General features: G+C 35.6%; 1 protein-coding gene across 5 annotated transcripts in view; it reads left to right on the top strand.

Moving 5' to 3' along the window:
* CADM2 (cell adhesion molecule 2) overlaps positions 1 to 25,171 on the top strand; it is a 406,671-nt gene that overhangs the window by 13,997 nt on the left and 367,503 nt on the right. The gene's annotated exons all lie outside the window — the stretch shown is intronic.

Genomic DNA, 25,171 nt, shown 5'->3' with positions numbered 1-25,171 from the left:
ATGCCTCTTCTGTTCCCCTGGCTTTGATCTGCCTCAGTTCTTTTAACTCAGTCGAAACAAGGGACACAAGGGACACATTAAATTATAGTTAAATTATTCTCCTTGCTTCCTTAACAACTACAAAAGTGCTTAAACTCTCAATTGGGGTTAAAGTTATTCATGAGCAGCAGGGAGTCCCTACCTTCAGTGGTCTATACACTGGAGGGGGCTTACGATCAGCTGAGAGGTGCTGGAAGTGGTTGATTTATAAGTCTCTTTATTGTCGGAGGTGTCGAGAGGCTTTGAAACTAGAATTCTGAATTGGAGTCCCGGTCCTGCCTGGGCTATACTCCACATTATTTCGACAGCTGAAGTCACTGCCCTCAGGGCTATCACTAAAGGATCAGCTGTTTCTGCTGGCAGGGGAAACCTCCAGATCCCAATTGCTGAGCAGAACCAATTGGTGCATTAAAATTGCCCAGGTTCGCCTGGTGCACCAGTTGCGGCCCTATTTGGAGAGGGAGTCATTGCTCACAGTCGCTCATGTCCTCATCACCTCGAGGTCCGATTACTGCAACGCTCTCTACATGGGGATACCTTTGAAAAGTGTTCGGAAACTTCAGGTCATGCAGAATGCGGCTGTGAGAGCCATTGTGGGGCTTCCCAGATTCGCCCACGTTTCTACAACACTCTGTGGCCTGCACTGGCTGCTGATCAGTTTTGGGTCACAATTCAAAGTGTTGGTTATGACCTTTAAAGCCCTACATGGCACTGGACCAGAGTACCTCCTGAACCGCCTGCTACCGCACGAATCCCAGCAACCGATAAGGTCCCACAGAGTTGGCCTTCTCCGGGTCCTGTCGACTAAACAATGTTGTTTGGTGGGCCCCAGGGGAAGAGCCTTCTCTGTGGTGGCCCTGTCCCTCTGGAATCAACTCCCCCCGGAGATTAGAACTGCCCCCATCCTCCTTGTCTTTCGTAAATTACTTAAGACCCACCTATATCGCTAGGCATGGGGGAACTGAGACACCTTGCCCAGGCTTTTATATTTTATGTTTGGTATGTATGTGTTGTTTGGTTTTAAATGATGGGGTTTTATATGTTTTTTCTCTTTTAATATTAGATTTGTTCCACTGTAACATTGTTTTTATTATTATTGTGAGCCGCACCGAGTCTTCGGAGGGGGTGGCATACAAATCTAATAAATTATTATTATTAATTATTAATGGCTGCCATTTTGGGCACCAAGGTTTCATGCCAATTACGACAGCATGGCAGCTCATCTTGCAAATTCTGTACTGTCTGACTGGGAGAAAGGGGAGGAGTTTCCTATTGTAATAACCATTTCTCCTCTCAGAATGAAGCATTTTGGCAGCAGCTGCAGCAGCTTAATACTAAAGCTTCATTCCTGTAAAATGGAAAATACTCTAGAGGCGAGTGTGAGAATCCCCAGGGATCTGAGTGACAAGCACTACCATTTATATTTTAAAACAGCCTTTATGAGTCTCTGCAGGAGCCTTTATGCAACCTCTGTACCTGACAGTCTTTCCCCTTGAACAGAGATACCAGAGTTAATATCTTCAGAGGTATTACTTCATAGGAGAGTTCCAGCAGAACACCTGGGCTCAGATGTCAGCATCGGTGTGACCAGATACAGAATCTTCTCCATTGGGATTCATCCAGATCAAAGGCCCTCATAACTTCCAGACCATCTGCATCTGCAGAGTTGGCATCTACATCGGCTGGTAGTGAGATGGAAGGGGGATTAATACTGACACCGCCCCAGACTATCTAAGGCCAAGAAAATGAATCCCACTAAGGCCTCCTCAACTGCCCTTAAAGATTCTGAATGCCACCTCAGAGCTCTTTAAATGGAGTTTGCCAAAGCCCAGTGTCAACTGGGGTTGGCTAAATCACTTGCAGTAACCTGGCAAGAGGAGACCCAAAACCTGCCAGTTTCTTCCCCTGGGGATATACAGGATTGGTTCCCTGACCATGTTTCCTGTCCATAGAGCACAGATAGGTTTGTAGGTCCTCAGTGGGTGGCAGATCAACGAACCACTATTCCCACATCTAACCCCCCCCCAAAGGTCATGTTCACTCCTACCTCTGCGGAGCTCTACACAGGGGAGGGTCAACCCAGAGAACTCCCTCAGGATATCAGGGATATCATTTCTTCGGCCATACAGGATCTCACAATGGGGCTTCAGCAGAGATGGCTTCTCCCAGTCAATCAGGTTCCCACTACTGACAACTGGACTGATCATAGGCTACGTATTCACCACAATTCTCGACCCAAAGGAAAGAGTCAGTGATGGCTGAGGGGTCTTTCCATGACATGGGTTTGTCAGAAGATGAAGGTTTAATCCCTGATCAACCTATATTTAAAGACCTTTTAAATCCAGCCTTATTTAAGACCCTTTTATCTAAAGCTAAAATAACAGCTAATATGGAAGCAGTAGATGCTCTAGTGCCCTCATCTATTGGTTTTGATCCCCACAGAAGGCCTGTTCTCTGCAATTGAGGAAATATTACAGGAGATAAGAGACGCCACCTGTGTTTGGGTGGGACTCCAGTAATTAGAGCTGCTGCCATAAATAGCAGCGTGCTGACTTGGGCCGTTGTGGGAGATTATCTGATTGTTGTTCTTCAGGACTGTGCCTTGCTGTTTGTTGATTTTTCACTACTTTGAAACCAAAGCAGAGCAAAGTGTGTGTGTTTCACTTCGTGGAAGAAGGAGGGCTGTGATGTTTCTTCACAGCTGCTAGCTAAATACTTAAGGACTGATTAAGGGGATTGTACAGACTACCAGGTTGTTTTGGGGCGAGTGCTCTTTGCAATACAAAAAGGGTGCTTTGTTTCTTTTGAAATTTTGTGATAAAGAACATTGTTTTTGAACTTTCAAGTGTGTGTGTGTGTGTGAAATTTGTACCCTTGAATTTTCGGGAGACTCATACCATAGAACCCGGCAGAACACCATCCAACCTCATGTGGCCACCTCCTACCTGAGGTGCAACCAGAAGGCATGGGTGGAAATGCCGCTGGCAGCATTTATGCTTCTGGCAGCACCTGTTCACCTAGCTATCCAGCCTGAAGTGGGGGAAGGGGTGATCCAGGAAGGAGAGCGCAGAAAATGCAAAGCAAATTGTCACTCCAGCGAGCGACACTGGTAAGGTTGTAAATCCAGGACTTAACAGTTCACTTGAACGATGATGATCATTCAAGTTACTCCCACCTGATCACATGGCTGGCAAGCCACTCCTGCCCAGTCACATGACCATTAAGCCACACCCACAAAATAAGCCACACCCACAGAGTGGCAGTAAAAATTTTGGCTGCCCATTACTAGTTAGCACCCAATACACTATGCAGGCAGATGACTTTATCGACTGTCATTCATATTGATAATCTACAGTCCCATTATCTGAGAGTTTGGGGTTTCTTAAAAGAGGCTATGAATTTGAGACCTCAGGTAGTTCATTACTGTTATTCCTAGGATCTCGCCTTGGTATTTTAGATACTGACATATTCTCTCTTTGAGCTGTTGAGATCAATTAATCTTCAGTTCTTGTATTTCAAAACCACCTTCATGGTCACTATCATCTCAGCCAAAAGGATATAGGATTTGGTGCCCCTTTCTATCCATCAGGATTTGTGTATATTCCACAATAATAGGGTCATTCTCCATCTGAAGGTAAACTCCTAGTTCCATCAGGTCCAGGAGATTATTCTACCAGATTTTTTCTCCAATCCCAAACATTGCCTGGAGCATCAGTGGCATAAGTTAGGAGGGCTCTCCAGATATATTTTAAAAAGGACTTCATCATTTAGAAATACTGAGGTGTTTTTTGTCTCATTTCAGCCTGAATCTTTGTAACAGGAAGTATTCCCCTCAACGATAGGCAGATGGATTAAGGTGTTTTATGAAAGTCAGGTCCAACCAATAGTCGCTTAACAGCTCAGTCCACTAGCAGTGTGGCCACTTGGTTGTGTGGGCCACACAAGCGTCCGTGGAAGACATTTTCAGGGCAGCGACGTTGTCTACACCATTTCCTTTTGTGAAACACTATAATCTGAACTTGTTTGCCTCATCTGAGGCATTGTTTGGATATTGGTCCTTCAAATAATCTGTTCCACCTACAATATCCTATATTTAGCTAATCCCACCAATCGGGATTAAATTTTGTCATATCTCCCATGCTTGGACTCTCAAGTAGCACACAGATGAAGGATTGTTGGCTTACCTGAACATTCTTCTATTTGCGCTGCGGAGAGTCCAAGACCCACCCTGACTTAGGCCCAGGGTTGGGCTTTGACTGATTTGCACTAATCTATACTGATTGAATATGTCTTAAGGTCTCTGCCTGCGTTAAAGGAACTGAGGCAGATCAAAGCCAGGGGAACAAAAGAGGCGTGACCATGGGTGGGCTACTGCCTGGATGGGAGGGGGGTCGCAGTGGGGTAGCAAAAAATGGAGTTCCATCCCACAACACCCAATTTGCACTGAAAGATGTTGAAACAAAATGCATAAGTCACGCCCATAGTATGGTAGTAAAAATTTTGGTTGCCCATCACTGGGCGTGACCATGTCTATTTTTATCTCAGTCCCTTTACAATGTTGGATTCTCTGCAGCACATATAGAAAAACGTTCAGGTAAATCAACGTTCCTTTTTTATATCTACATTTATAATCTATTTCTGCATGTCATGTATAATGACAAAATTTTGAGAGAAATGTGTAGTATTCAGGATCAATTTTTTTTAATTGGAATTGTGTTGCTATGTCTTCTTTTGGTCATGTTAGATATGGAAATTGCCCTTTTAAATTTAAAAAAAGTCTAGTTAAGACATTTACATTACCTATGTTTTCATAAGTTTAGGGAAGAGATTTCTTTTGGGTTACCAGAGCTTGCTACCAAAATCTGAATAACTGCTCTATGATCATTTTGCTGCCATTTTATTATATATTTGACTTTATTTTGATTTTAATAGTGTTTTCTATATTTGTATTAAATAATAAAATGTTGTTTATTGTTGGATATATATTGATGTTACAAGATACAGGGTTTGTAAATTGTACAATTATTGGCAGTGTGTTCTCTTGGAAGTAAATCCCATCACTATTTTAGAGAGGGAAGTAGATGGTGCTATTCTTTCATTTTGTTTCTTGGCTGAATTTTTCAATCCTATTCCTATTCATTTATTTCTCTTTATTTTTAACTAAGGACTTATATATTGTACTGATTGGTTTATTTGTTTCATTAAGTGCGGTTAGTATTTTATTGCAAGAGTTTGTTTTAGCTGTTTTAAAATCAAATAACAACATTGTCTTTGACTTGGAAGAGAAATAAGGGTGATAATATACTTTTATTTGGATGTATAGTAAGTCTGGAGGTAGTTCCTAATGTCATTAAATGCACATTTGGTTATACTACTTAATTGTTTAATGGAAATAATTAGAAACCAATATTTGAAATATTAAAATATTGAATTCAAACAAGTTTAAAATATTAAATTATAAAGATTTATTTGGAGTTCAATATTTTAATGTTTAAAAGAAAAACTAGAATCTATTAGTTTTAAAATTTTAGCTGGAAAAAAATAGTAACTTCAAGTTTCCAACAGATTTCACTTCATGGTTTAATTTGGGCATATCTAGAGAATATTTATCATAAATGTTACTGGTGCTTCAACATGTGTCAAAAATAACTTGATGTAATGCCAAATTGCATTTTGATGAATGATTTAAAAAAAAAAACTTTTAATTTGATGAGGGGTGGGAACTGAAGTTAATTCTAGATTTTCCTCCTGACAATGGAAAGCTGTAACCTTTACAGGTTCATTTTTAACTGTGGTTCTTCAATTTTAATTAGGCTGCACTCTGAGATTAAACACTAATGAAGATAACAAATAATATACAGTACTTATTTCAGAATTGAATTATTCCACATGCATTAAATCTGCTCCTCTAATCTCTGCTTTATTTTCTTAAGTTATTTTTTTAAGGTTTATACTTCATTTATACAACTTGTTACATAATAATAAATCAAGTTGTACTTAATTATGGTTTATCATGTAAAAGAAAACATGCTTGCTGCACACTGCCCATTCCTACAAGCTTGATTTTTCCTATCAATAGAAATGGCTATGCAGGAAATATATAGCCAAATTATGGCATATTAGTCTGTTTTCAGCTTGCCATTTTTAAATAAAACTTTGACAGAAACTTAAGCTGGAAAGCCAATAAAACTATTATTTCACTGTAACTCGGCTTTTCAGTTCATTCATTTGATTTGTGATGCAGATAGGAGATTGTATAGCATCCAAATATTTAAAGATTTCTATCACTAGAATAAAATGCTGTTACATTTAATCAAATAAGATTTTTAATTTTTGATTTTTAAAAAAATGCTGGATATTTTATAAACCGTAGGTCGTATTACTCATTTCATTTTATAATTATTTGCCTTAGTTTATAGCATTTAAATTATTTGTTGTAAAATTTAATTGTAAATTTCTAGGATTAATAATTTTATTTTACAATAAAATATTTCCCTATTTTATTGTAATTGTTACTTTATTAATTATATGTTGTATAAGATTAAAAAAAGATTGATTAATACTGGTAAGAAATTCTATGAATTTTAATTTTTAGAATTATTTATTATTGGGATCTATATATGTGCTAGAAAGAAAAAGTCTATAGCTCAAGGTTTATAAAATGTTCTACAAATTTATAGCAGCAAAATGACCATGTAGCAGTTGTCCAGAATTTGGAAGGAAAGTTGTCACATTGATGTTAAGCCTGAATTTGCCATTCAACTATTTTACCTTCAGTTGCAGTTTTTGCATATAACCAATAGATATATTTTTGATTTTCTTAGAATCTTCTAACATCTGTCTTCTTTTTGTTTACCCAAATCTATAACTCACATCTCATAATGCAGTAGGGAGATTATCTATCTCTGTCTCCAGTGTATATTCTGGAAATTGTTCCTATTGGTTATGTGTGATAATTAATTATTGATTTCTCAAAATCTATCAAAAGTTAATTTGCCATCTCTCTAACTACTTTATTATTAACTAAAATTAACTATGGTACTTGATTTTTTTACTATTTTTTCCTTACTATATAGCAAATTTTTGTTTTAAAAATTTCTTATTCTGTATAAATATCATTGTCCCCATAGCTTGACTTGAATTGCCCTGGATGTGTCATAGAAATTAAAATGTACCATTAAGGGAAATAATTGAATCAATCTGAACTTCTCTTCCTACAAACTTGAAATATACCTGATGCAAATCCATTCTTTATATTGATTACTTTTATAAGATCCTTTAGTTCATATATCAAACTCTTGTATGCCTTCCACCCATCCATTGTTAATTCTGTCTTCAAATATACTGTACATTTAATCACATGTCCTAATGATCAGGTTTATAGTATTAATTTTGAAAATGGTATCTCCCATCTTTTCTGTCTCTGTGACATGACCAGTGAAGAGCTTCCCATCACCGGCGCTCTTAACGCGCTCTTGGTTACTGGTGCGGACGTGCGCACATGTGGTGTGTGAATGTGATGGCCTGAGATTCAGCTTCTGTGCATGCACAGGAAGTGAAATCTCATGCGAGGATGCTTGCACGTGTGAGATTTTCCTGATTTTTGGCAATTACTTTACTTCCGCGCATGTACAAAAGCAAAAAAATGCCAGAAATTGGCGAAATCTCACATGTGTGAGCATCCTCGAGTTAGATTTGGTTTCCTGCACATGCACAGAAGCTGAATCTCGTACAGGCGTGCATGTGCATGCATCAGGGAAACAGATGCCTACGCATTTTCATTTTTCCAACCGGGACTACGTACCAAACCATCCATAAAGCAGCCCGCTATTGATTATGACCCTAACCCTTTTTCACATTAAAAAACCTCATTTTTATTTCAGTTTTTTACCACCCCCCCGAAATTTAAATTGGTAAGCCTTGGATTTTTTTAAAAAATGTCATCATTGTAATAGTTATAATTTGACGTAGTACATTTAAATGTTTTTGTGAAATGTTTTATTTTTTTTAATAGGAATATTATTTTTAAATATTGCTAATATTTTTAGCATCATTGTTTCCTAAATATTTAAAACATTTATACAATATACATTTATACAGTAGTTTTAATTTATTGGATGCTTCATTCTGCAATTTAATAAGTGGGTAAAAACCATGAACTGAGTCTTCTGAAATTTACCAGTAAGCCCAATGACTCTATAGATTTCTCCAGTTCCAATATGTTTTGTAGAATGCCCAGTACTGTGCTTGAAAGCACTGGCATTATGACATGAATGGTCTCCTTTCACAACCAAACAAAAACAACTTTTTCACTTTTTTAATTTCCTTGTTATTACACAACACTACCATTAATATTTTCATATCACTGGTGATAAAAAGTAACCCTTTTTTGTTCCTCTTGAAAGTATAAATTCTTCTGGATCATAGGCATTAATTCTTATTTGACCAAATGATAATTATAAATTTTATCTAACATGTTAAAGAAATAAATACAAAAATCAGATTTCCACAATATTTGCTTTAAAAATATTCATTCAACACAATCCAGAACTTTGAGAATGTCTAGTGAGCATAATGATAATATATTAATTTTACAATGGTTAATGATATTCAACAATTTCCTAATGAGCTCTGATATATTCCTTTCAGGGATAAATCCTGCTTGATGTATGAATTTTCTACAATTAATTTAAATGATTAGCTAAAATCTTCGTGAATAATTTACAACCCGTTAAGTAGGTCTATAGGTCTTTAGGAGGATACTTCTTGTAAATCTTTACCTCTTGCATGATTAAAGTTACTTTGGATATTGGCCATGTTAATGGGAGAGTCTATCTATGGCACAATAATTTGCTCATTAAAAATTGCAGGGTCAACATTTTTTTTAACTTGTTATAAAATCCACTTGTTAAGACATTGGAACCCTAAGACTTACCAATTCCTTTTTCTTTTACTTAAATTTTACAAAGAGCCTTGTATTTTCATCAAATTCATAGTAGTTTTGTTTTAAATATAAGATTTGTATGGGATTTTTAAATTATATCTTCTAAAACAGTATAACAATATAGTCTGTTTTTTTTATCATGGTCAAATGGCTTATACCATCACCTTTTTAAAAAACTTTCATAGCATCCCATCTTGTTGAATATGATTGTTTTGTAGCATTCATTTGTGAATTCATTTCTTAGCGTGTGTGCTAAGATGTTGTTTCATCTTTGGGTTAATGAAAGAATGAAAACATTTTCTTTGAGATTAAACCTCAAGATTCTTAGTGCATAATCTGCAATGATTATTGATGCAATTTATACCAATTAAAATTGATTTAGAAAAGGAAAAGAAACTCAAGTGTAATCTATTCTTGAAAAGGGTTAATGCCTAACAGAGCAATGTCTATATCTTTTTGATGATCATATGGTCTCTGATCATATCAGTAAGCCCATACATTTAAATTAGTGCCTGTGTCTTCTAACCTATTAAAGGTTGTGCCTTATTCTCATGAAACTCTGTTAAACATTACATCGATATTTAATCACAGGATTATCCATAATGACAAAGTGAAAATAGAATTTACAGAAATGTCTGAAAATTTATTAAAAAGAAAACAAAAATGGAAATATCACATCGGTATAAGTATTCAGACCCCTTGCAGCAACATTTCAAATTTAGTTCTGGTGCCTCCCGTTTCTATTGGTCATTGCTGATATGCTTCTACATTTTAATTGGAGTTGACCTCTGGTAAATTAAATTGATTGGATGTGATTTGAAAAGATGCACACCTCTTATAGAAGGCTAACAATGCAGACTATGCAAACAGTAGCAGAGCAAAAGCCAAAGGTCAAAGAATCTGCCTGCAGAGCTCAGACACAAAATTATTGAAAGGCAGATTTGGGGAAGTCTACAGTAAAATCTCTGCTGCACCGAAGGTTCCTAAGAGCACAGTGGCCCCATAATTTTCAAATGGAAGAAGTTTTGCACAATTAGAACTCTTCTATGAGCTGATTGCCAGGTCAAACTAAGCAACCTGGGGAAAAGAATCTTAGTAAGAGAGGTGGGCAAAAACCAATTAGTCATTCTGACTGAAGTCCAGAGATCTTGTGTGGAGATGGCACAGAGTTCCAGAAGGACAACCATCACTGCTGCACTCTACTAATATGGGATTTATGGCACAATGGCTAGATAGAAGTCTCTTCTCAGTACAAAATACACGAAAACTCACTTGGAATTTGAAAAAAAAAAGAGTGAAGGAATCAGACTGTGAGGAACAAGATTCTGTGGTATGATGAAACCATGATTGAACTATTTTCTCAATTCTAAATGCTATGTCATAGAGTCCTGACTTTAACCCTATTTATATTAATATTGTTATACCTCATGATTCTTGACAAATGTATTTTTATGCACTCTGAGAGCATATGCATCAAAGAAAATTCCTTGTGTGTCCAATCACACTTGGCCAATAAAGAATTCTATTCTATTCTATTCTATTCTACTCTACTCTACTCTACTCTACTCTACTCTACTCTACTCTACTCTACTCTACTCTACTCTACTCTACTCTACTCTACTCTACTCTACTCTACTCTACTCTACTCTAGTCTACTCTACTCTACCACACTCTACTCTACTCTACTTTACTGTACTCCACTCTATTCTATTCTATTCTATTGAACATCTCTGGAGGAACCTGAAAATGCCTGTCCGCTGACAGTCACCATCCAACCTGACTGAGTTTGAGAGGATTTGCTAGGAAGAATGGTAACAAACTGCTCAATACAGGCATGCAAGTTTGTCACATCTTACTTCAAAAGACTAGTGGCTGTAATGATTTCCAAAGGTTAGGGTTCTGAGACACAATATTACATTCAAAGGAGCTAATACCACGATAGCATTCTTTCCAGTACCCTGCATTTTGCTTTTTAGAATATAAATACTAAATAAACTTTTCAAAATCACTCTATTAATATTTACAGTTATTTTTGAGTAAATTGGAGGTACACTGTTTTATATGGCAGGTTGGAAACAACATAGCATACATATTGGTAAAATACTGTTCTAAAAACTGAATAATCAATGTAACCTTCATTTGGGTAAAACCAATTTAAGTTTAGGTAAATTACAGTAAGTATCTTGTGGAAAAGATTCCCACTCCTTATAATGGAATAAATGGAAGGGAAAATGCAATTAAGTCATAAAAGTCACATTTCAATAAAGTAATTTAATGGCATCTTCTTGACAGTCAACAAACCAAAACCTGAAATATTTAATTTTTATATTAACTTGTTCATCTTAAAGTCTGATAAATTTGACTAGTTAATTATTACTTTTTCAAAATGATTGGGTTGAAATCTTATAGAAACTGACTAATAACCCATAACGTGAATCTATAGTTCCATCTTAATTTTTTTCTTGAATATTTTTATTTATAAAATATATAACTGAGTTTTAAGTTAATTATCTTTATTTTTTATTGTCTTATGATTTGCTTGGTAATACTAGGAAATAATCAGACTGTTTTCATTTTTAATAGTAATTTATAATACTTGACTACCAGTCTTGGCAATATATTAATCAGTTGTTAATTCATACTTAATGTCAGGCCCAAGGTTAAATTGTGAATTCAAAGGTTGGCCCGACACAGTTTTGGTAGTAAGAAAAAAAAACCCCACAGGAGAGTGAGAGATTATGCCATATAGCACACATTCCTTTATGCAGAATCCAAAGTAACTGAACACAGGAATGAATTAGAAATCTCTGCCTCGGATTTGTCCTCATGATTGCACTTGTGGGTGTGGGGATGGGAGATGAGCTTTTGACCTGGATGTAATCTTAAGGGACCTTAAATTGGAATGAAGCATGCTGAATCCAAATTGGCTTTGTTAATAAATGTGACTCTACGCTAAAGAAATAAGACGTGAAAGTTGATTTATTCTCTCAGATGCTTTTTTTGTTTGTTTGTTTGACATTTAATAAGTATCAGATGCATTTTTACATATAGTATTTGCTGAGCTGTCCACAGTATTTAATTTCTTTTTTCCAACTAGAACATGTTATTTCATAAATATTCAAACAGATGCTAATAGATGATATTGTAGCAAAACAATTTATTGACTGCTGATCTATCCAATTCTCTCATTCAGTTAGGAAGTGAATAATCTTTATTAGGGTCTAACAATTAGAGAAGCAGAAATATATAATTGATTTTTAAATATTACTTCAGTAACTGTATTATTGATTTATAAATACAGATAGCCACTTGGATATGTCCTTTTAGCCTAGGGGCTTTAAATGATGAACTTTTGTCTTATTAAGCATTAAAAATGTAAATGTGAATGTTATTTGCTATATAAAATAAGTAGTCTCATAAGGAGAGTTTTTGAAATGTTGAAGAGATAATTGCCCTGTTTCTATGATTAGCAGATGTTGTACAGCACAGCTGGTTTTCTAAACACTGCTGATCTGCATTTCTTAAACGGTAGCTTTAGTTAACTCTTTAGTTGGAATAAAGCCTGCTTTGTTGATTGCACAGTGATAGTTACTTTTTAAAAACCTGGCTTGAAGAAAATATGAATGGGACAGTATTTGATATACTTCCAATTTATACTCTCTGATTCATTCATGAACATATTTAAATTGTTGGATATTTAAGTTGAATAGAGATGATTGCTACTATAAAACATATTTTCTTATTTAAACACGTTTTGCCTACATTTTGTGGATTGTATGATGTACCAAATTGGTTTATTTATTTTTTAATAACAGAATAGGATGACTCACTTACTCTGTTATTGAAAAATAAACAAATAAACCAATTTGGTACATCATACAATATATATGTATTCTGTATGTGTGTGCGTGTGTATGTGTGTGTATTATACATACATACATGCATACGTATGTATGCATGCATGCATGCATGTATATATGTTTATTTATTCTAACTTTATATTGTAGCTGTTCAAGATTTGATAGTTCATGATCCATGGTATATACAATATACTGTGGTATACACAGATGGAGACTTGAGTTCTATTGTATATTGGATGACAGCATTTCATTATGTTAACCACAATAAAGGCCTACTTATGAGGTTCAGTAAGATGACAAGTCATAAAAGGAAGCAGTTGGAACATGTTCTACTGTGGGGAGCTGACATATGCTCTGTAGACAAATTAATCTCTCAAGTACTCTAGTCCAATGCCATGTAGGTTTTTTAACATAAACAACTGTACCTTAAATGCACCCAGAAGCCTATCAGGAGTGAATGCAGGTTGTGGGATTATGTAGGCGTGACAAGATGTACCCATAAATACTTGCACTGCTGTATTCTGCACCAATTGAAGCTTCTAGATGATTTTAAAGAGCAATCCCATGTGGAGTACATTGCAATACTCCAATCAAATGGTGTTTAAGGTGTAAATGATGCGGAGCAGGCTTTTTAGTCTAGAGCTGGACACAACTGGAATACTGATTTTGTGATCTAGACTTATGACTGAAACACATAGAATTTACCATATAAACATTGGTTATCACAATTTTCTATTTTAGGTGGCTAAGAAAATTAACAAATTAACATGCCATTTGTTAAGTATCTTTAAATAATAATAGCCTAATCACTGCATAGCTTATGTAATAATGCATGTAGGAGTTCTGCATAAGCTGCATAGCAGCAAAGTACCGTATCTGTTAATTTTTTTTCTGATTTCCATGGTGAGATAATTTGCATTTAAAAAGAAACCTGGAAGAAGATTCATGTTTTATTTTACTCTTCCTCACTGAATTGTATCATATAGAAGAAAATATGAAAGTTCATTCAGGCAAAGTGATAGCCACAGACAAACACAAAGAAAACCAGAGATTAAAAACTGTATAACTATGGCATTACCTGAGGAAGGGGGTGGACTTCTTTCACTTATAGAGATATCAGGGTAAATTGATTATAATTGGCCATATAGCAGATGTGGGTTCTTATAGTTTTGGACTGGTTCTATAGAACCGTTAGTAACTTGGAGGCCTAGGAAGTGAAGGGCTACTAAAAGTTTTACTACCACACTGTGGGTTTGGCTTATACAGGATACCCTACATTTTCTTTCAGTACAAATTGGGTGATCTGGGGTGGAGCTCCATTTTTGCTACCCCACTGTGTTCCCCCACATCCGGGCAGCAGCCCACCCCTGGGCCTAGGTCTCTGGACCCGGCAGCAAGCAGGTTCTCTAAGTAGTGTCATAGGCACCACCATCTTGGGTTTTTTTTTGTTTCATTGCATGCACATAAGCTTTTTTTTTTAGTACTGCACTCACCCACGTCCCTGAGCGAAACAGCAATAGCAGAATCTGAAACCCACCCCTGCCATACAGAATCCAACAAGTAACATAATAAATGCATTTTCTAACTTGTAAGAATATTAGAATTGAAGTGGCGGAATGTGCTTGTCTATTTGTGTTCAACTTGCTCCTGTAATTGCTTGCTTATAATGTGACTAAGTGCCTAATAAGGACATCGGCCATGCCTTAGCAATGCTAATATACAGTTAGCTTAGTTGACCAGCAAAAATTTCAATGCATTTTGATTTTGTGATTAGCCATTTCAAATGGGAAAGGGTAGCATTCTGATTATGTAAAGAATTTTATGTAAATTAACAAGAAAAGCCTTGCAGATGTATCCAATCCAGTCATTAGTCAATTACTAATCAGTTCATAGACTGGAGTTGCCAGTGTAATTTTCCCAGTTTGATTACAAATACATTTAAGTGGTAATAGTTATTTAATAGTGCTGTTGAAATATACATTTCTAATAGACTGCCAAATGAGCAAGGACTAATGGGAAAAACTAGAAGGTCAAGAGGCCATTATTTCCATACTGTACAAAATATTTAAACATTCAATCATAATCAAAAAGCATAGACCTCTGTATGTAATTTTCATGTTACTTTTAAAAAAGGCATTGTGTGATCAGGAAATTTAACGGAGAAATAACTTCAGAAAAAATGTCGCTGAATCATGTTCCTAGGTTATATTTTACTTAGAAATTAGGAAAGTTAAGAGAGAATATATGGCATAATTTATGCTGCACTTTCAGGTTTTTATCCTCCCTTAAATATGATCATATGGCATAGAATTGCAAACAACCTTAAACATTAGCATCAGTTATGACCTCTAAAATGAAAACTACCATCACATGTGAGTAATGCTGTGTTTCAGCCATGCCAAATATTTCTACTGTTGATTAAACAACATTTAGCAACAAACAGAGCCCTCTGCTGGATGCACATGTTCAGATTAAAGCATCACTGAAAGAGGCACCATGTTATGAATAATTAGTTCCATTGTTGCATGGTAAGATGTGTTATTAAATTAAATTTGCTTCCTTGTAACTAAAATCCAGTTCTGACATTTTGAGATAATAAAATATATTGTGTTCTATCTGATATGTTTTATATGTTTGAGTAATGCTATCATATCTCTTGTGTATTGACAATACAGTGGTTTCAATCAGGTCCAGTGTTTGAGTGGGAAGAATGCTCAAATACTATTGCTTAAAGTGTCTGGCAGCTCCCTATAAAAGAGTTGGCTGTAGACAGGATTTTGCTTGTTGTTGAGAGAATTGCTTAATAAACAATGTTCAAGAAGTCAGTCCCATGACTTAATAATATCTCCATTGGTTGACTTTGACAAGGATTAACATATCTACCACCTTTGAGATCTCCTTCAAAACATTTAGTTTATAATGGCTTGATATTTTTTGTGTCGCTCTTTGAATCTGTTTCAAATTATTTTAATCCCTGTTTACAGTGTAGTCTCCAAATTGGATGGAACTCAAGATGGCATCTGAACAAAACAGAGTAAAAATATTTTCTCTACATTGAAAATTTTACGTCTTTTGATATGCATCAAAAATTAAATTCACATTCTTTACAGCTATTTATATTCAATTTGCAATTAATTACTTTTACAAGTTATTTCTAGAAAATAATTTTACCAAGCCAGATACCTGCTACTTTATGCCTTTGAATTTTATTTTTCTATTCTAAAAAAATAAGTTGCATTTGAGTCTCTTAAATTATGTTACTGACAGCCAAAATAACAATTTAGCAAGATCAACCAGAAATTTATTATAGACTTTTTCACAATTGTTTGCAGCTTTATTCAGATAATTAATGAAACATTAAAGATCAGGGCACACAAAATGTTCTTTTTTCATATTTTTAATTAATTTCCAGAATTTAAAAAAATGATTTTTTAAAAAAAATCAAGAAACAGTCGATGGTATTTTATCCTGGATGGATCAGAGACAATGGTTGCAGTGGGTTTATGAGATATTAGAGGCTACTTCTTTTCTGTAAGTTAAATACAATAATATATTTTTAATAGACATCTTGAAAGTTTGGCTTTGTTGTTGGGGCTATCTGCTGTGAGCCGCCCCGAGTCTAGGGAGAGGGGCGGCATACAAATTTAATAAATAATAATTGTAAATGGTAGGGGAAATTGGTTGGTTTATAATAGATTTATATATTTTTAATTATAATAGATTTTTATATGTCAGGAATTAAAAATCCCTAGGTAATATAATGCAGAAAGTAGGCCTCAGTTAAGAATGCAGCAATCTAGCAATTATGTGAAAAGTATTTAACTAGGCAAGAGCTCCATGCTCTCTCTCTCTCTGTCTGTTCGCTGTTAGCCGTGTGCTGTTGCTGTTCGTGAGAAGTATTGTTTAACAATAATATTTGTTAAAGGAAACACTATCTGTATTGTAAACCAACCTTTATCATAGAGTGTTAGGTCATGCTAATTTTGGTGCTGTGAAAAAAGTAACAGAGAATTGTGGTTAAAAGGTAAAAGACTGCAGAAAATTTCTAGACTGCTCAGTTTGCAATAGTGTAAAAGTGAAGAAATACCTTTTTCCAGATTTTAGCACACGTATAACTAAGAAACCATTTGAATTGGTATATGGTGATTTGTCTGGTCCATTTAACATCCACCACTTCGTTGACTGGACATGGGGTGGAGATGTACAACTGGGTATCATCCGCATACTGATGTTACCTCACCCCATGTCCTTGGATGATCTCGCCCAGCGGTTTTCATGTAGATATTAAATAGCAGGGGGGAGAGGACCGATCCCTGAGGCATCCCACAAGGGAGAAGCCTATAGGTTGACCTCTGACCCCCCACTAACACCGACTGCGACCGACCGGAGAGGTAGGAGGAGAACCACTGAAGAACAGTGCCTCCCACTCCCAACCCCTCCAGCCGGTGTAGAAGGATACCATGGTCGATGGTATCAAAAGCTGCTGAGAGGTCAAAAAGCACCAGGACAGAAGATAAACCCCTGTCCCAGGCCCGCCAGAGATCATCCATCAACGCGACCAAAGCAGTTTCTGTGCTGTAGCCGGGCCTGACTCCTGACTACTGAGGGCCTAGATAATCGGCTTCTTCCAAGGACCATTGGAGTTGGAGTGCCACCACCTTCTTGACAACCTTCCCCATAAAGGGAAGGTTGGAGACTGGCTGATAGTTGGTAAAATGCTGATGTAAAATGCTGATGTAAGACAAAATGTTTATGTTAAACAAGCACCTGGTTTCGAATTGAAAGATAAATTCCAAAATGTATAAATTGAACAAAGCTCTATATGGGTTAAAGAAGTTTCCTAAAATTCAATTTATTAGATTTGTATGCCACCCCTCTTCGAAGACTCAGGGCGGCTCACAACAACAATAAAAACAGTATAACAATGGAACAAATCTAATAATAAAATTACATTAAAAAACCCCAACAATTTAAAAACCATACAACACATATATACCAAACATAAAATATAAGAAAGCCTGGGGGAGATGTCTTAATTCCCCCATGCCTGGCGATATAGGTGGGTCTTGAGTAACTTGCAAAAGACAAGGAGAGTGGGGGCAGTTCTAATCTCCGGGGGGAGTTGATTCCAGAGGGCTGGGGCCGCCACAGAGAAGGCTCTTCCCCTGAGGCCCGCCAAACGACATTGTTTGGTTGACGGGACCCGGAGAAGGCCAACTCTGTGGGACCTTATCGGCCGCTGGGATTCGTGCGGTAGAAGGCGGTTCCAGAGGTATTCTGGTCCAATGCCCTGAAGGGCTTTAAAGGTCATTACCAACACTTTGAATTGTGACCGGAAACCGATCGGCAGCCAGTGCAGGCCATGGAGTATTGTAGAAACATGGGCGAATCTAGGAAGCCCCACGATAGCTCTCGCGGCCGCATTCTGCATGATCTGAAGTTTCCGAACACTTTTCAGAGGTATCCCCATGTAGAGAACGTTGCAGTAGTCGAACCTCGAGGTGATAAGGGCATGAGCGACTGTGAGCAATGGAATGCATATATAAATGAAAGATTAATCTGAATGAGGTTTAGGCGCAGCACTGCTGATACATGTATATATACCAAGAATGATGAAAACAATAATATAAAGATAATTGTATATGGTGATGATATTTATGTATGTGCAAAAGATGAAGTATTGATCATGTAGGTGTTTAATGACCTGAACAAGTCATGTATAGTAATAGATTTGGGGTATGTAAGATATTAAGAGAATGTTAATATTGTAAAAAAAACAGGAAACAAATCTTGTATAATTGTGGAAATAAATGAAGGTACAGAAAGCCAACAAAATTAAGACTGTATATTGAGTTTAAAGTACAGAACGTAACACAACTTGTAATATCCGGATGGATTAAAAGAGATGTACTGTATATGTGTATATGAAGAAGGTAAATGCAACAATCTAAATGTATGCAAATGTAACGCCTTGATAAACAAGTTACGTAGTTCTGCATTAAGATATTGGAAGGTGTGTCAGGAATTAAAAATTCCTAGGTAATATAATGCAGAAAGTAGATTTCTATATTTTTATTTATAATAGATTTCTATATACTGTATGTGTGGTTTTTTTTTAAAAAAAGTTATAGAGCATTTTGCAAATATAGATGGAGAAATTTATTATGGACATGTTTTGCAAGGTGGTGAAACAACTATTATTGATAAATTATATTTATATGTATTCAACTGGGAAGTGGAATTTAATGTATAGTTTTAATTTTGTGTTCAATGTTCTTTAATTACCATAATTTATTAAGGAACATCTCAATTATAGTTCTTCATTTAGTAACCACATTTGGATTGGCCACTCAGTTATTAAGCAAAGTGGTTGCTAAATCATGATTGTGCGTATGATCTTCAGCTTTCCTTTTCTTTATTGATCTGCTATGGTCATAGATGTAAAGATTGATCATAAAGTTACTTTTTCATCATTATCAAAACTGTAAATGTGTTTTCCATTTAATGGTCCCCTACTCAAGCTTGTCATGTTTTGGCCAAACATTTTTTTTTAATCAATCCTTATAAAGTGTAACCTTCTTATGCCACTAGCGCATCTTCTATATAACTCAGACCATGGTCCCATAAAGACAGTGCAATGCATTGACTTGCACTATTCCTTTTTCCGTTTCTGTTCCTATTCAATAGAAGTGGAGGCTGAATGAGTTCCAAGTTCAAAGGCTTTTGAATTTCATGTTTAGGTCATTAAATACATTGATCATAGAATTGTAACTTTGTTTGTAATATTATGTATACCTACTCATATTAACTTCTGTATTAAAATAAAACTGTCAGTAATTTTTAGTAATGATTCTGAATAAGAAATCAAAATTTAAAATATTTCTGATCAAAACTCTTACAATAATTCTATATAATTATCCTAATAACAGCAATTCACATAATATATTGAGAGATAATTATTCATAGTAAACATTGGATGTTTAGATATGTAATTCAATAATTATTTTCCATTGGAACCAGATGAATGAAAAGGAGGATTATAAAAACTGAACTCAGAAGTATCAGGCTGGTGTCTAACATTTCTTGGAAATGCACATTGTGAAAAATTTAAATTAGATGAAACTACTAATTAGCAAATATTAGTTATTTCCTTAGCATTATCTACATTAACAAAATGAAAAGAATTATAGAAGTACACATTGTATACAATATGTGAATATTGAGTTGTCGACATTCCAGAGTGGATGATGGAAAATATTTTTGAATTGAGGTTTATAGGGACAAATTCTAGGTTTATAAATTGAATTAAAACCAGAGACAGATATTTTACTCTGGGTTTTTACAAATCTTTGATATAACATTCACCTTAATTAATTTTAAGGTTAGAATCCAGGAATTGAACATTCTGGAAAATTCCAGAATATTATATTTCTTTTTGTACCATATGAATTTTATCCTGGATATTACAAGGGAAGTTCAGTTCTAAGGACATTTATCTTTAGAATTGAAAGTCATTTGAGGCACTTGATATAGAGTGCTACAAATGAAACAGATATGTTTCTGGGCCAGACTAGTCTCAGAACACCTTGAACTTTGTCCATTTTAGAGGATTTATTTTTGGAAACCACCACCTCCCCCACAATGATATGACCTAAAATAGGTTTTGGCAAAACATAAATTTATTTATCACATGAATAATCCCACCTTTATGCTTAAATAAAGACTCAAGGCAAATTATACTACACTTTATATCAATTACTTTATATCAATTACTTTATATCAATTATTACCAGCCTACAACATTTAGTACCATTTAAAGTGCAAAGACACTTTTCAGATTAGTGTGGAATTTGAAATAGAGTGCATTGCATTAATCAAGACCAATAGCTGCCAAGGTATATATTTATAACCATTGTCAAGTTCAAATGACACAGAAATAGTTGCATTTGTTCACACGGTTGCTACCTGCAACTCCATGAAAGCTATAGTCAAGAAACCCAACGTGGTATGGCCATTCTAGATATGCTAGAAGTGGGGTGTTTTTTTTGTTACAAGTTATATGGAGTGTAGATCAGGGACAGGCCTTCTTGGTGGAACCTTCCGTTCTCTCACATACCTTTCACTTGGAAATACTGTACAAGTAGCTGCATTCCTTTTTGCATACCAGAAACAAGTTAAATATTCGAATAGGCCTTCAGCTATTAGATATTTTAGGTGCACGTTCTACTTGACTTATTTCAGTTGCTCAGAGTGTTCATTTGTCTCTCTCTGTGTGTATACATACATACATACATACATACATACATACATACACATATAAAATAAAATATAATAGAATTTTATTGGCCAAGTGTGATTTGCCTTGGTGCATATGCTCTCAGTGTACATAAAAGAAAAAGATACATTTGTCAAGAATCATGTGGTACAACACTTAATGATTGTCATAGGGGTCAAATAAGCAATCAATATTAATAAAAATCAATATTAATAAAAATCTTAGGATATAAGCAACAAGTTACAGTCATACAGTCCTAAGTGGGAGGAAAAGGATGATAGGAATGATGAGAAAAACTAGTAGAATAGAAGTGCAGATTTAGTAAAAAGTCTGACATTGTTAAGGGAATTATTTGTTTAGTAGAGTGATGGCGTTTGGGGGAAAAAACTGTTCTTGTGTCTAGTTGTCTTGGTGTGCAGTACTCTGTAGTGATGTTTTGAGGGTAGGAGTTGAAACAGTTTATGTCCAGGATGCGAGGGGTCAGTAAATATTTTCACAGCCCTCTTTTTAACTTGTGCGGTATACAGATCCTCAATGGAAGGCAGGTTGGTTGCTATTGCTAACATGTTGTAAGCCGCCCTGAGTCTAAGGAGAAGGGCAGCATAAAAATTGAATGAATGAATGAATGAATGAATGAATGAATGAATAAATAAATAAATAAATAAATTGTTTTTTCTGCAGTTCTGATTATCCTCTGAAGTCTGTGTCGGTCCTGTTGGGTTGCAGCACCAAACCAGACAGTTATAGAGGTGCAGATGACAGACTCAATGATTCCTCTGTAGAACTGTATCAGCAGCTCCTTGGGCAGTTTGAGCTCCCTGAGCTGGCGCAGAAAGAACATTCTTTGTTGTGCTTTTTGATGATATTTTTGATGTTAGGTGACCATTTTAGGTGTTGAGATATGATGGAACCTAGAAATTTGAAGGTCTCTACTGTTGATACTGTGTTGTCTGGTATTGTGAGAGGTGGAAGTGTGGAAGGATTTCTCCTAAAGTCTACCACCATTTCTACGGTTTTGAGTGTGTTCAGTCACACCAGAATGATAGTTGTTCAACTTCCCATCTGTATGCGGATTCATCATTGTCTCGAATGAGTCTGATCACTGTTGTATCATCTGCAAACTTCAGTAGTTTAACAGATGGATCGTTTGAGATGCAGTCATTAGTGTATAGAGAGAAGAGAAGTGGTGAGAGTACATAGCGTTGGGTAGTACCTGTGCTAATTGTACATGTATCTGATGTGATTTTTCATAGCTTCACCTGCTACTTCCTGTATATACATCTATATTTCATCCAGAAAGCCACCCCGAGTCCACGAAGAGGGGCGGCATACAAATCCAATGTATGTATGTATGTATGTATGTATGTATGTATGTATGTATGTATGTATGTATGACTTTGTCTTCAAGTTAGTGTTGATTGTTGGTTTTCAATAGTGGTTTGCTTTTGCTTCCTATCTAGGCTAAGAGATGATGATTGGCCCAAGGTCATCCAGTTTCTTTTGAGTAGTTCGGAAAACTGGTAAATACCACCTCTGACTGGCCCTCTTCCGAGTCTTAGCTGATTGGGAGGAAATGGGAATTTGCAGTTACTTTTCACTGGATTGGGGAGGAAATGAAGATTTTGCAGTATCCTTCCCCTGCCACGCCCAGAGCCTGTAGTAAAAAAATATTGAATCCTACCACTAGTTATTGTACCTCACAAAATTATTTAAGGTGTATTCCTCTTCCTCCATTATTTACTATTGTGGATAGATATTCCATCCTACCATTAGTTCTGGCAAAGTAAGATTTATTCTTATCAAGTCTGTGTAAACCAGCTCGATTAATAACTGGATATTATTTTTTTTAAATAACTGGAATAGGCCAAGTGTTTATAGTTTATAGTTTTAATTATATTCTGTGAATTTAATTTTGCATTCAAAATGTTTTGAATTTCTTCACATAATGAAAACAAGTTCTCTTTTTTAACTTGCTTGTTTACAAAATTGGATGCTTCCATTATTCTTAAGTCTTTTTATCATCTTCTGATATTAATTATCAGTCAATTTCCTTCAATTAGCTGTAACACAGTATTTTTTTTTCTTTAATGGTGGTATCTGTGAGAGGAATCCTGGAGTCCTAGTAGTCCTAGTAAACCCCTGATAGCGAACCTGTGCCAGAGGTGGCATGCAGTACCCTCTCTCTGGGGATGCGTACTGGCCAGCTGGTGTTCAGGTTTCTCGCAGTCTGGCATGCATGCACATGTTATTTTGTTATAGTTATTTTGATTTATTACCTATCAGAATTGTTTCCTGTTTCCCAGATTCCTTATATAAGTCTATCAGATGATCTATAACAAATAGAGAAAGCTGCATTTGCTGTAGATCACCAGTCATCACCTTTCTATGGCTGCAAATTCTTTAAACACAAATCTACTCCAATTTCATATGTGTTATGCCTAGAAAAATTGTGGCTTTCTATAGTGCAGGAGACAAATTGGAATAAAATACATGTGTATTTTTATACTTTTGATGAAACATCTGAAAATACAATTTGCTCTTGCAGGTATATCTAGTGAATAGGTATGTGTGTGTGTGTATTGGAGAAAACAGTCATTGGAAAAATCTAGCTGCTTTTTTTCTTTACTATTTCATATTATTATTTTGAATACATTTCCAGTACTATTTAATCAGAGTTCTAGAGATTTGATTTTTTAAAATAAATAATGCATGTCTTTACATTTTGGTTTTGCATTAATGGGCATAAGATTTCTAAAACATTTATCTGTTTCCTTTAAAATTATTTTTCTTGTCTGAGCATGCTTAGTTATGGTACAGTGTAAAAGAAAAGAATAGTTTGATTTAGAGTATTTATACAAAGGAATAGAGAACCATATCAGAGAAGATTTTTTTAACATCTTCATTTAAAAAATCATTGACATATAAAAGAAGTTGCCAGTGGGGGGTAACTATTTTGCTACTTTAATAAATGGGTATACAGTACATGAATAATTAGTCGGTGACAGATTTAATGACAAGCCAGTCAGGGATGCAGGAAATCTGCATCATGTGAAGTAAAATCTGTCAGTACATGAATTGACAAGAGAAAAAAAAATTAGATGATTTGATTGTGAGACAGACAGTTTGTCTTAATATGGATAATATTAAATACAGGTAATCATAATACTTAAAAACAAGGTACAATTCACTTATTTTGAGACAGTTAGTATTTTCAGCAGAAGATTTCACAAACTGTGTATCTTCAAAAAAGGAAAGATAGAGAGAGAGAGAAAAAACAAAGATCCAGGGAACTACAGACCTATCCGCCTGACCTCAAAACCTGAGAAAATTCTGGAAAAGAGAATCAAACAACAAATCAGCATACACCTAGAGGTAAAGAATGTTATAAGCAAAAGCCAACATGGGTATGTCAAAAACAGATCATGCAAGACAAATTTTATTGCATATTTTGGACAAAGTGACAAAATTAGTGGACTAGAGGAATGGTGTGGATATAATTTACTTTGACTTTAGTAAGGCATTTGATAAAAGTATACAACTACTATTTGATAAGATATTAAAATGTGGGTTAGACAGCAGCACCACTAGATGGATTCATACCTGACTGACAAGCCACATACAACGTGTAGTCCTCAGTGGAACTGGATCTACATGGAGGGAAGTATGCAGCGGGGCTTTAGGCCTAGTACTCCTCAACATTTTTATCAATTATTCAGATGAGGCCGTAGATGGGAAACTCATCAAATTTGCAGATGACACTAAGATGGCAGAATAGATAGGCTTAAGAGAGAAAAGGATCCTGACAGACTTGAATAAGAAGGCATTCTTAAATCTTCTAGCTATTTTCTGGAATTCTTCAGTCAGTTTGGTGTATTTTTCTCTTTCTCTCTTGCCTTTTGCTTCCCTTCTTTCATGCCCTATTTGCAAAGTTTCCTCAGACAGCCATTTTGCTTTCTTGCATTTCTTTTTCTTTGGAATGGTTTTACTTGCTACCTCTTGTACTGTGTTGCAAACCTCCGTCCATAATTCTTCAGGCAGGCTATCAGATCTAAT

The sequence above is a fragment of the Erythrolamprus reginae genome, chromosome 4 (genome assembly GCF_031021105.1).
Source record: "Erythrolamprus reginae isolate rEryReg1 chromosome 4, rEryReg1.hap1, whole genome shotgun sequence".
In the NCBI taxonomy this organism is placed as follows: Eukaryota; Metazoa; Chordata; class Lepidosauria; order Squamata; family Dipsadidae; genus Erythrolamprus; species Erythrolamprus reginae.
Note: the sequence above shows the minus strand (reverse complement) of the source record. Positions and strands in the feature narration are given on the sequence as shown.